Raw genomic sequence first — 13,824 nt, 5'->3', positions numbered from 1 at the left:
AAACTGTCAAGCACAAACTTGAATGATTTATCTTCACCATTGGCTAGGATCAACAAAGACTTGAGTGAGGTTTAATTGGGATAATCTCTCATGACATCCAATAAAATAGAGAGAGAAAAAAATTGAGCATAGTCTAGTGTGAGAGGGGTCATGATCACCTTCATGTCAGATGAGCTCTTCTACTATCCTTAGGTTTTAGATTGGTTATCCCCCTTTGATATGTCTTGGAATTTCTATAATCGTTTCTAGGTAGCCACGACTCCTCTAGAAGAATTTGATTAACTATATTTAGGAGAAGGTAAATAAAGTCAGGACCCATAGGTGGCTCTATACTACTTCTTGTGCTAACCTTCTTTAATCTATTATTCATGCACTCCCTATTTGTAGAAGCATAGTTCAAATTGCTCATGTTTACTTTCTCATGGAATTTGACACTCTTTCTTGGAAATTCCTTTGGAGTGGTAATTTGTGTAACTCTAAATGGAGTTTGACCATTTGGACTATTTGCACACTTGAGAAGGAGGGTGGTCTTGGACTCTAATCTTCTAGCTTGAGTAGCCAAGCTTTGGTTGTTAAGTTTTTTTAGCCACGGTACTCTAGGAAAAATCAACTCTTGGCCCATATAAGTACTCACAATTATTTTAGAGGTGTTGATCCTTGGTCTATTTTCATGCTTCCTCTTGGAGTTCATGGCTCTATAGTGCGAAATACTCTCAAGATTGGTGCTCAAATTGTTAAGATGGGCCTTTCTTGGATATATAAGGGAAGCTCTGAGGATTTTTTTTGGTTTGATATTTGGGATGAAAACCCTCACATCTTATCCATTTACCTCATCTTTAGACTCTATGTGACTCTATTCTTGTTTTTGGATGGAATAAAGTGGCTCATTATAAGACCCCTTATTCTACAAGACGAGTCATGGCTACCTAGAAATAATGATACAAATGCAAAGATATATCAAAGGGAGCTAACCAATCTAAAACTTAAGCATATTAGTAGTCCTCTATTTAATTAGGAAGACAAATCTCAGATGGGGTGGTTCTTGCTAGATAAGTTATCTACTCTATGGCTAGCTTAGGGAAGTGATCTATGTTTATTAAGTTATATATGGTTAAGGCCTATGATATTCAAATGGAGCATTCTAAGGAATATTATTCTTACCTTTGGCTTTAGCTCAAAGTGGGTGAGTTGGACTATGAGCCATGTCACTTCTTCCTCTTTGTCTATTCTTCTTAATGGTCAATCTTCCCAGCTATTTGGTGCTTCTTGGGGTCTCCACTAGGGTTATCCTCTTTCCCCCTATCTTTTCATTATTATGGCTGAGTGTTTGGGAAGATTCATTAAGTATTAGGAGTCTCAAAACTCTATCTAGCAGTGGTGTTGGGGTAATGGTTTACCTTCTCTTTCTCATCTTCAATTTTTTGATGACTTTTCTCTTGTAGAAATTGATCGAGTCAAGAAAGTTGAATCCTTCTGACATAGTTTGGTTATTTCTTTGGTGGTGATAGGCCAAATAGTTAATGAATGTGAATCTTCTACATATTTATTTAACACTTCCAAAACTATTTAGTGGAGGACTGATAATATCCTTAGGTTTTAGATTCGTTAGCTCCTTTTGATATATCATGGCATTCCTATCATTTTTTCTAGGAAGCCATGAATCCTTTGGTAGAATTTGATTAAAAAGATTTAGGAGAAGGTAAATAAAGTCTAGACCCATAGAAAACTCTCTACTGCTTCTCATGATAGCCATATTTAATCTATTATTCATGCACTTCCTATTTATAGAAGCATGGCTCAAGTTGCTTCTATTTACCTTCTTAAGGAATTTGATGCTCTTTCTTGGTAATTGCTTTGGAGTGGTGATTTGCATAACTTTAAATGGAGTTTGACTAGTTGGGAGACTATTTTCATGCCCTAAGAGGAAGGGTGGTCTTGGCATTTGATTTGCTATCTTGAGGAGCCAAGCTTTGGCTGCTAAGCTTTACTAATGATGCTACTCTAGCAAAAATCACCTCTAGGCTTGTATAATTACTCATAAGTATTTTGAAGGTTTTGATCCATGGTTTTTTTCCATGCTTCCTCTTCGAGTTCATGGATCTATAGTGTGGAATACTCTCAATATTGGTGCTAAATTGGTTAAGATGGTTATTTTCTAGATATATAAGGGAGGCTTTAAGGCTTCTTTTTGGTTTTGTTAGAAGTTGTAATCTTTCCTTGGTGTATTTATAAACCAAGGTTAGACCTTCTTTATTTATTATTATAATATATTAGGATATAAGCCAAGGTATCCTAATATATTCCTTTTTGTCCTTTTTCCAGTACATCTTATTTTGTCATTTAGTGGAATATGTGAGGACAAATCTATGTATTGTAATTTCTAATTTTAGATTATTCCTCCTTAAGAGGAATCTCACACTTGGCCTCACACACATATGAATGGTGGCATTCATAGACATGGGAGTTACATTCTAACTCCTCTCTCTCATCTCTATTTAAGAGATGACCCTCCTCTTTCATTCAACAACAATGAGGTTTCTTCTTCTTCTCAATTATTGTATGAGCATTGCTCTCTATCTCTCTCTCTCTCTCTCTTCCTTCTTAGGATTTTCATGCCTTATTTGTAATATCACAAGGGGTTTTCTTTGCTTTCCCCTTTCCAAATATCTTGTCCCATGGTGTTGGAGCTTGAAGCTTTCTCTCTCCTATTTTATGGTAATATCTTTTCATGCATTTACTCACTAAGATTCTTTCCTGGTGTTGCTTATTTATAGATTTCTTTTTCCATTTCTAACATGGTATCAGAGCAGTTTAATCTTTGTTTTGCATGTTTGCATGAAGGTACGATTCGAAGGAGACTCTTGAGAGAGATTTCACTAATTTCTTCTTTAATCTTCTTAAGATGGAAGAAATTGATTTTTTTTTTTTTTTTTGGATTTGGCTAGTTTACCGCCAAACCCGTTTAACTTCTATTTTCTCTAATTTGTGTAGGTTACTTCTTATTTTCTATTATTTTTGATCTAACTCCTTTGGAAGGCTTGCTGCCAAAGCGTTCACAGTTTGTTTTCTAAATTTTTTTAAGAAATGGCTCTCTGACTATATATCGTGCTTCTATGTTTTTTTTGTTTTTTTCCATGATCTACTCAACTAGATGCTGGTTTTATCTATTGGGAGGAAGCACTAAGCTTGCTTGTGCATTATATTCTAACTTCATCTCTTCTTGGAATTTAGAATATATCTCTTTTAAAATTTAAAAATTTATTTGAACCATCGGCAAGAAATTTCTACAGAAAGCTTGTTGGAGGAATGGACCGCGTCATGGCTTGTCATATCAATGGCACACTTGTGCCTCTGCTCAAAGAAGTCGGTGCTCTGTGGCTCTAATCGACACAAACAAATAATTCTGCTAACTGACCTTCCTTCCCGTGTCTCGAAACTGCGACCGATACTTCTTTCGCTTCCCTTTTTGGAATGTCTCCATTTTGCATTTTTCTCCTGAGTTACATTCTCTAAGTAGATATTTTACTACTACTGGTTCGAAGCTTGTGACTTTCCTTCTTCTTCTCTTGAAATGTGCATAAATCAAGGTTTGTTTTTGTGTCTCTTGTAGACTCACGTGGCCACATCTCCACCGTCTCTTAAATTTTCTGTGTGGAGTGTTTCTTGTGTGAGATGGTATAAATGCTTTAAGCTATTTGATTCTTTGGCTATTCCTGAACTATTTTCTGCCATCGCTGCCAAGTTCTGGAGTTCTATCATGGAGTCGGTCGAATGACGGGGACTGAAGCGGCCGATTTTTCTGTACCGCAGCGTGGTCACGATGGGAGGTCTCTTGAGACCTGGTGAAGGAGTTCTGAGGCATTTTTCTTGTCCATTCGGACTGTTTGGAATCCAGCTACATTGCTAGTAGGCCCTTCCACGTGAATGCTGGTCCTATGCATGCATACATAGCAGTTCCTGGTGGAAAGACCTCATATCTTTCTGAGCTAGAATTTGGCAAAGAGGTGATTGTCATGGACATGCATGGCAGGCAGCAGACAATGATTTTTGGCCGTGTCAAGATAGAATCAAGACCTCTTATTCTAGTTGAGGCAAAGATTGAATGTGCTAGTGTGGAGGGAATTATGATGGTTGTTTCAAATATGTGAAGGCACCCATGTCATTCATAGTTAAAATTATTAACATATTTTGTTCAAGCTTTCTATGATTTCAGGAATCACTCAATTGGAAAATCTGCCACAGCTGGAGGTAATGATTTCTTTTCATGCAAGATTCCTTTTCTTTTTTTAGCTCTTGATAGAGGTATAATTTACTTTTATTATTGCCTCTTGTCAACCTATTTTTGGCAGGTAATCATTCATTACAAGCTTTTATTGAACTTTTAAAAAAAAAGTTTTTTAACTCTTTTTAGTATATTCTTATCTGCCAGATCTGACCTCTATCATTAATTACTAAGTTTTTTTTTAGTTATATCTTTCTTAATGTTTTATTTCAAAAAAATTCTTTTTGAATCACTTTCCATCATGAAAGCATAGTATGAGAAAAATGGGGAGATCTTTTCTTATTACCTTGAGGTTATATTTTTGAACCAAGGTAAATATTGTGACTTTTTATAAATTGTGACTTTCCAAAATACTAAGTATGGAAAGGTGATTATTTTCTTTAACCAATCTATTTTCATATATTTATTTGAGTATATATGGGGGCCCACATATATGCCCAGATAAATATATAATTTATGACTATAATGATTCAGAAATTAATATATACCTTTGCAAAATGAATTCAATATTCATGTTTACCCTCAATGGAGTTTTATACCTGATATCTATATTTAGTTGATCTTCCTTAAATCATTTTACTTCATTGGATTATGAGTAATCTTACACATTTGCCTTCATTTTGATATTTTGATGTGCCCATAGCTGCACTTTTATGGTTTTATAGCATTATTCTATGCCCATGTTGGCACTTTATGGTTTTATACCATTGATATACATGTTTTATATGATATTTGTTTTGAGTTGCATAGGGAGCAAATTTTTTCAAGGATAACTATGTAGGTCCCCTCAGTATAACTGATACATAGTTTCCTTATCTGGCCCATGGAGTAACCCTCCATCCTATATTGGTATGCACTCATTTTATATGGAGTTTCCCTCCATTTGATCCTATCTGTTCCATTTTGATAGGATAATATTTTTTATGGAGTTTCCCTCCATGTTTTGTTCCTCCATGAAGAGGATGTTATTATTGGAGTTTTCCCTCCAAATTCAGATGATTTGATCCAATTTGAAGGCAATATGTTGTTCTATCCTCATAATCTATTCTTTTGATTATCCTAACAAATCATGATAATTCAAATTTGATCAGCATGTCTCTCTTTTACTTTACTTTCATATATTAATGTGATAATGATATACATACTTTATTGCTTAGATCATGAGTCATGCATGTTATGGATTGATCACCCATTAACTTGCAGTGGGATGATTCATTAAGTGGACTGTCTACATCCACGTGATTAATGCAAGATTGATGCAAGTATCATTATTTGGCCTTGTCTGTGGTCATTCGTGCATTAGTATAATATACTTTTCATGAGAGCATTGATCAAGCTTTTTACTCAATTTGTCCTTGTTGACAATTTTTTGAGCATATAATTTATCTTGATATCAGGTTATCTCCATTGTTTTGTGGTAACATGTTTTACTCATTGTTTCTCTATGAGACTTTTATTATCCTTATTCAAAAGGATTTCGAATTTTCATTTCTAACAATTTTCATATATGATGCAATTCTACTTGTGGATATTTGTCTTGTTGTTCTTTGATTTTCAGGTGATCCATCAAGGAACCTTCTTGGTTTTCCACATATGAAGATGCGTCTATGATTCCACTTGATCAAATTCAAAGGACTCATGTACTTCTCTTGGATCTACAAATGTTCCATATGGCTTGAAGCCTATCAAATTACTTCATATTGAAGATTAAGTTGCAGATTTTTGTAAATTATGGGTTTAATACCCTTTGATGTAATTACCCCAAGTAAAGATTAAAGGGGGGTGTTAGAAGTTGTAATCTTTCCTTGGTGTATTTATAAACCAAGGTTAGACCTTCTTTATTTATTATTATAATATATTAGGATATAAGCCAAGGTATCCTAATATATTCCTTTTTGTCCTTTTTCCACTACATCTTATTTTGTCATTTAGTGGAATATGTGAGGACAAATATATGTATTGTAATTTCTAATTTTAGATTATTCCTCCTTAAGAGGAATCTCACACTTGGCCTCACACACATATGAATGGTGGCATTCATAGACATGGGAGTTACATTCTAACTCCTCTCTCTCATCTCTATTTAAGAGATGACCCTCCTCTTTCATTCAACAACAATGAGGTTTCTTCCTCTTCTCAATTATTGTATGAGCATTGCTCTCTATCTCTCTCTCTCTTCCTTCTTAGGCTTTTCATGCCTCATTCATAATATCACAAGGGGTTTTCTTTGCTTTCCCCTTTCCAAATATCTTGTCCCATGGTGTTGGAGCTTGAAGCTTTCTCTCTCCTATTTTATGGTAATACCTTTTCATGCATTTACTCACTAAGATTCTTTCCTGGTGTTGCTTATTTACAGATTTCTTTTTCCATTTCTAACAAGTTTGATTCTTGGGATGGAAACCCTCACATCTTATCCATTTACCTCATCTTTAGACTCTATGTGATTCTTTTCTTATTGCTAGATGGAATAAAGTGGCTCATTATAAGACTCCTTATGTGTCAGGTCTTGTTGCCAAATATAGATGGAAGTACTCATTAGATTGGCCTCCGAGGGGCTCAAAGAAAGATCACTAGAAGCTTTTTAGGATGTTGGCTTCTAGGGATTGTTGTTGTCTGCTAGAGCCAGATGTTCTAGCTTTGGTTGGTACACTATCTAGTAAATATTCTAGTATTGTTGGACATTAGGAGATTACTAGACAACTATTAGGGGATGTTGAGGTCCCTTAGTGGAAACAAGTTCAGAATAATTTTTCTTGGTCCAAATGTAATTTCTTTATGTGGTTGGTGGCTCACAACATATGTCTTGCATGGGATAATCTTTGTAGATGTGGATTTTAGGTCCCTCTTTTTTTGTATTATGTTGTAATGGAGAGGAGTGTATCTCTCATCTCTTTTTCCATTGTTCATTTTCTAACTAGTTATGACATCTTGGGTGGAGTGCTTTAGGTTACTCTTGTCAGCATGCTTCCTTCTTGCCTAAGTTTTCAGATCACTTATGGAGTACCCCCTTGAATGCTTCACCTCTTTAGGCTACATGGATTGCTAGCCCCTCTTTTATTCTTTGGCATATAAGGTTGGAGAGAAACTGACAATTCTTTCAAGATTTTTGGATTAGAGTCATGCATATTTAGTGGAAGATTTTCCCATTTTCTTCAAGAAACTATTCAAGTTAAGTGTAAGTTAGAAGGAGGTATTGATCCTAGTGTTCTTGCTATTTTCAATCACTTTAACTTTCATTTTTAGGATGATTTCTCAAGGGTTTTAGGTCAATGGTATCGTAATGTTCCAAATCATCATAGACATTAGGGGAAGTGATTAGTGAACTATGTGGGTCATTGGTTGCCTCCTCCACTTGGAGTTCTTAAAATATAAGACTGATGGTTATTCTCAAGGGAATCTTGGTCATATTGGCATTAGGGGTGTGGCTTGATGGAGCCCTAGATTAGGGATAACTTTAAGAAATCCTTGTTTGGAATAAAGTATAAAATTTTGGCAAATCAAACATTAGTTAAGGGGAAAAAAAAATTGTGCTGGCAAATCTTCTCTTTAAAGTAGAAATTTTTTAATTTTATTGACATATTTTTTAATCATATGAAAATTCTATAATAAATTCTTGACGAATCTGATATTATTTAATAAAATCATGGATAGATGTACATGTACCTAGAAAATATGATTTTATTATTATTATTATATGGAACCAAATTAATTATAAAACTTGGAGGTTAAATTTAGCCTACTCTTATTATTACAATTTCCCTCCAAATTATTGAATAGTGGTTTGAGGATACAACCCATATTATTTATATTTTTCAGATAATCCTAAATCAATGATGTATATCTTATTTTGGGCCAAACTTTTAAAATAAGACAAAGTTTTAAAGAAAATCCCCAAAATAAAGACATGTTTCCAATCAAATCTATTTTGGCCCAAAGTGAGAAAGGATTAAAAGTTTTAGGGAATGTCTTTGGAATGGAGACACATATCAAATCTAATAATTAACGTATAACCTAACTTAAATTATTACCAAATATTTGTGAATATGACCATTGATTAAGACAACCCTTGGAAATTGTAGGTGAACATATTTAATTTACCACATGGAAAAATTAGATTCCATTGGAAAAGTCATCACTAAAATAAAAATACTTTTCTATTATTATTGGCAATTGGCCTAAGAATGAGACACAATTTTCATGAAGTGTAGGTGACATGACCACGCTAAAAGTGCAAAAAAATAGCCAAATTTGGGGTCCTTGATGAGTAAGATTAGCCAATTGGCAAATGTTAGCCACTAAAATTATCCTTGTTCTAGAGAAGTTCAATTTCTTTTCTTAGTTCATAAGCGTTGGCATACTAATAATCTCATGGAGGCCTTGGCCATTTTATATGTTGTGGAGCAATTTTTTTTGAGGGGATCACAAAAGGTTATCTATGAATTTGACTATCAAGTGGTGGTGAATTTTCTTACTTTGCAGTTGCTTGAGGATGTTATTTGGCACTTAGCTTCACTTGGTAATCAAACTCCCCTCTTGTGTACTTCCTTATAGTCTTCTAGTTTTAATTTTATTCCTTGAGAATGGAATAGAGATGTTAATTGTTTGGCCAAATGAGATTATGATGATGTTCAAGATTCAAATATTGTGGATAAAGGGAAGCTACCATTGGATCTATCTTGTGAGTTAGATGACCTTGTTGCTCAGGATAGAGCTCCTTGTTGAGCTCTCCTTTTTTTTTCTCTTTTTGTCTTAATAAATTTTTACCCCTCTTTTAGTTATAATACTGTAAATAAATAAATACAATAACATATATTTAAAATTAAAATTATTAATTAATTTATTTATGGGTATTGGTAGGATCACGGTCAACCAAACTATGCTCTTAAGTGGCAATAAAAAACAACAAATTAGGGTTCTATCAACTTGACATACAATTTTCTACTTGTCATAAACTCTATATCAAAAATTTGAGAGAAAAGAATATCTAGGAAATTGAATTTAGTTTCTAAAATACTAGACCTTATCTGAAAAAAATAAAAATTGATTGGTCAAAATTTTGAATTTTAATGCAATAGTAAAATAATTTTGGGACAAAAATAAGAAGTAGACATATGTTTGACCACCTTAACCAAAATCAAATGATAATATTTTTTTAATAATATTCTAGATATAAGAAGTAGACTCATGCTTGGATATGAAACATATTTTTGGGTATTTTTATTCCAAATAAATTATTAATTATTAATTTTCTACTTTTGTATTTTTGGAGTAAAAAAACTATGTCTAATAATCTTAACTAGTTCAAAAATTTACGAAATTTAGTTTTTCTTTTTTTCCTTATAGTAGAAGAAAAATAGAATGTGATGCATCTTTTGGATTTCAAAAATCTTTTACCATTTGAAAGTTATAGTTATTTTTCAAGTAGTGTGTCAGTGAGCACTTTATGTGTAACTCCATTAGAAAATAAGTAATAATTATTTATTGAACTTGTAATTTGACAAACCTTATAGTTATGGAAAGCTAAGAAAACTCTTAAGAAACACTTTTCATTTCATCAAATTTTGGAGAAAAAAAGTTGTTGGTTACATGTTTGAAGTAAAAAAAACACAAGAACAATCCAGAAACACATTTTAAGGAAGTTTTTAAAGTTGAACATATAGGGTTGGTATTGAAAGATATAGTAGGCCTTATAAAGATATTAATCTTTTTTGTCTAATATCAAGATGGGTGGGGAAAATGTTGGAATAGATTTTGAAGTGCTTTGATGTATTTCAAAACTACATATTTTTTAGATTGTCACTTTTTGGCACACCATGATCTTGCACATACCCTTAGGTAGATTATACTATAGGATAAATTAATGTTAAAAAAAACTATGTAAGATTAAGTTCACCTTCATGCCAACCATATTTATTGTAAACTAGTTTTAAAATGTATTGAAGATAATACACATATCAGACTAAGAAAAAACATTAGTGTGTCAGCAACAAATACAAACTTCATGAAGTTGTAAACAAGGCACTCAACATAAGATGATAGTATTAATAAAATTTAATAAGCCAAACATATTCATAAATACAGAGTAGATTCAACATATGGAATAATAGTTGAGATCTAACCATTTAATATAGTTGAAAAATATATTATAACCATCAATCAATTAAAATATTGTATCTATTAAAGATATGCATGGGAGAAAACTGAGAATCACTTACCTGAGCTATTAGATAAACATATCTATAGATTACTCTTATAATATTTAATTTATAATTGACATAATAAGGGTATTATGCCAAGAATGTTAAAACAAGGTTATAAAAGCATATAATAATAAGAAAACTAAATAAATAGTTCATTCACCAAAGTATCAGTTAGGCTAACAACATAGATTTTTTCAAAAATCTTAAGGCTAAGATAACCTTGTATTTGGCAAATAATTTTACTATCTCATTAGTAGCTAAAGAGGAGATATAATGTGGGTTCCTTAATAAATTTATCATATGGTCCAATACTCCAAAAAAGATTTTATTTCAATAACCTTTTGAAACTAAAAATTAAATTTGATTTTAAAGCTATGATTGTAGTGACAAGAGCTTAGCATTTGCAAGCATCCATAATCTTAATATAGAGCCAATGAGGAGGAAAATATATATAAAAAGAAAATGCAACAGAAGAAGGTGCTTTTTTTTCATAATCAAGACTACAATAAAATAGATGTATTCACGGGCTACCTAAGCTTAAGTAAAATCTACAAATCCCAATTAAGGTTTTTTTTAATGTATAAATAATTAGGCTATCATGATCTATCTCAACCTAGAAAGTGTCGACCCATTAAATAAAGCCTCCACTATTTAACTACATGAATGATTTCTAGAGTTTTCTTCTCATAAATAGGTTTGAGTTCATTTTTACCTTTTAATTTATGACTCTCAAAAGAAATGGGTCAACCTTCTTGCATGAGAACTATTCCTATCCTCTTTCCAGAAGCATCACATTCCATAATGAATACATTGGTTAAGTCCAGAGTGGTAAGCACTAGAGTTGTACACATAGCCTTCTTCAATTTCTCAAATGCTACATTAGCATATTTATTCCAATGAAAAGAATCCTTCTTTAATAGAGTGGTGAGGGTGGCTACTATACGACTATAATTCTTCATAAATCTTCTATATTACCTTGTCAATCACAAGAAAACCCTTAGCTTCTTAATGGTTTTTGGAATACGCCATTTCATAATAGTCTTAATTTTGTTAGGTCCAACATTAATTTTTTCATGTGAAACTATGTGCCCCAAACACTCCACCTCCTTAACAAAAAAAGTACAGTTGGATGGCTTAGCATAGAGTTGGTGATCTTTGAGTAATTGTAATGCTTGATCTACATGCTGAAAATGTTCTTCCCAAGCCTTTGTATAAATCAATATATCATTAAAAAAAATTAACACAACTTTCTCAAGAAATTCTTAAAAATGGAATTCATTAAACTTTGGAATCTAGATGGTGCAATGGTAAGACCAAATGGCATCACCAAAAAATCATAACGACTCTCATGAGTTTGAAATTTTATTTTACAAATATCTTCCTCCTTAATCAAAATTTGATGATAACATTATCTAAGATCTAACTTGGTAAAATATGTAGCTCCATTTAATTCATATATAAAATAATCAATGAATAGAATAAAAACTTATCTTTAATGGTGTACTTGTTGAGCACTATATAATCTAGACACATGTGTCAAGTTTCATCCTTCTTATGCACCATCACCACAGGTGAGGAGTAAGAACTTTGGCTATGCCTAATAATTCCTAGCTTTAGCATTTCCTCAACATTTTTTTCTATCTCATTTTTTTGTATGTGTGGGTACCTATAAAGCTTGATTTTTGGCGTTTGGATCCTTGGAACTAATTGTATGGCATGGTCATGATCCCTCTTTAGAGGAAGTCCTTTAGGAATATCTCCAATAATAAGTGACTAGTTTGATCAATTATTGCTTGTAAATCTAGATGAGTAAGAGCATTAGATTGTGAGACTTCTAATGAACATAACTAGGCCACAAATCCATTCTCTCCTTTCTTAAGAAACTTTTCCATTTGATGAGAGCTTACCCTCAATGTCAATTTTTCCTTCAACCCCCTTTTCTCCACTACCTTTTCTTTTGATTAAAATATCATGAATTGTTCTTGTTATTTAATCTCAATTGTTCTCAATGTAGTAACCAATTGTACTCCCAAAATAATATCTTCCACACCCATGGATATCACATACATTGGGGTATCAAGTTGATAATTTCCCATGGATAATTTGATGCTATAACACTTCCCTAAATAACTAATTGTACCTGCATCTCCAATCAAAATTTGAAACTCTAGGGATGGATATATAAAATAATTTAGAAGAGTTCTCAAATTTTTTTTGATGAAATTATGAGTATTACCTTATTTGATCAACACTATTACTTTCTACTTGTTTAAGAAACTCACTACCTTGAGAGCTTGTGGTGTACTGAAAATTGAGAGTGCATGACAATAAATGATTGGTTGAGTATCATGTGATTCCTCACCTGAATCCCTATCCTCCACTTATATGGGTTCATCCTCTTTTTCCTCACTTGGACCTTCAATATAGAATTATTTTTTTCACTCCATTTATGTCCTTGACTATATTTTCTACCACAATTGAAACACAACCCTTTTTCTCTTTTCTCCTCATTTTGTTGTGGAATAAACCTAGTGGGTTGAGGAAGAGAAGGTGTTGAATATCCTTTTTCTCTTATCACATTAGCCCCTTGATTCCTAGGACTCAAGAACTTCTCCTCTACCCTATGTGCCAATATAAATGACTCATAAATACTAAGCTAGGGCTAAACATGTGTACCTCATGTTGAATGTAATCCTTTAGACCACCCATTAATAAATCATTCAATTTCTCCTCTATAATTGTATGCACTCTTAAGGATATATTTTGGAAATGTTGAATATAATCCTTAACTAGTCCTATTTGTTGAAGCTTAGCAAGTTGGATAAAAAAGTTGTCTATCACACTATTGCTATATTGTGCTTGGAGTTCTTTTGTAAAAATTGACCATGATATGGTGAGACCATTTTTCCTTCTATGAGTATAAATCCAATAATACCAAATGAATTGATCTAGTTCTTGAGATAAGGAAGTCACCTTGACCTTTTGTCCATATGGGGTTTGATGTACTTCAAAAAAATTATCCATTTGGTTTACTCATGTTAGAGGATCCTTGCCATCAAATTTTCACATATCCACCTTTGGAAAAAGATACGTAGATCCCATCGGAGTATTAAAATTTGTGTCATTATTAGTTAACTTGAAGGTTCCACCTTGATTACTTAAGAACTCTTTCCTTGGTTCATTGATATAAGAATTTAACATGCTTCATATATCTAACATATCTCCTCATAGGTCACACATATCCACTCTTAAACTCTTCCTTGTTCTTACTTATTTCCTCATTGGGATTACTATCCTTTGTAGTTTCCCAATCCTTATCAGAGGACTTCTCTGGTGTGGTAG

Source organism: Cupressus sempervirens, chromosome 7, assembly GCF_028749045.1.
Source record: "Cupressus sempervirens isolate cs-2001-9-10 chromosome 7, ASM2874904v1, whole genome shotgun sequence".
Lineage (NCBI taxonomy): Eukaryota > Viridiplantae > Streptophyta > Pinopsida > Cupressales > Cupressaceae > Cupressus > Cupressus sempervirens.
Note: the sequence above shows the minus strand (reverse complement) of the source record.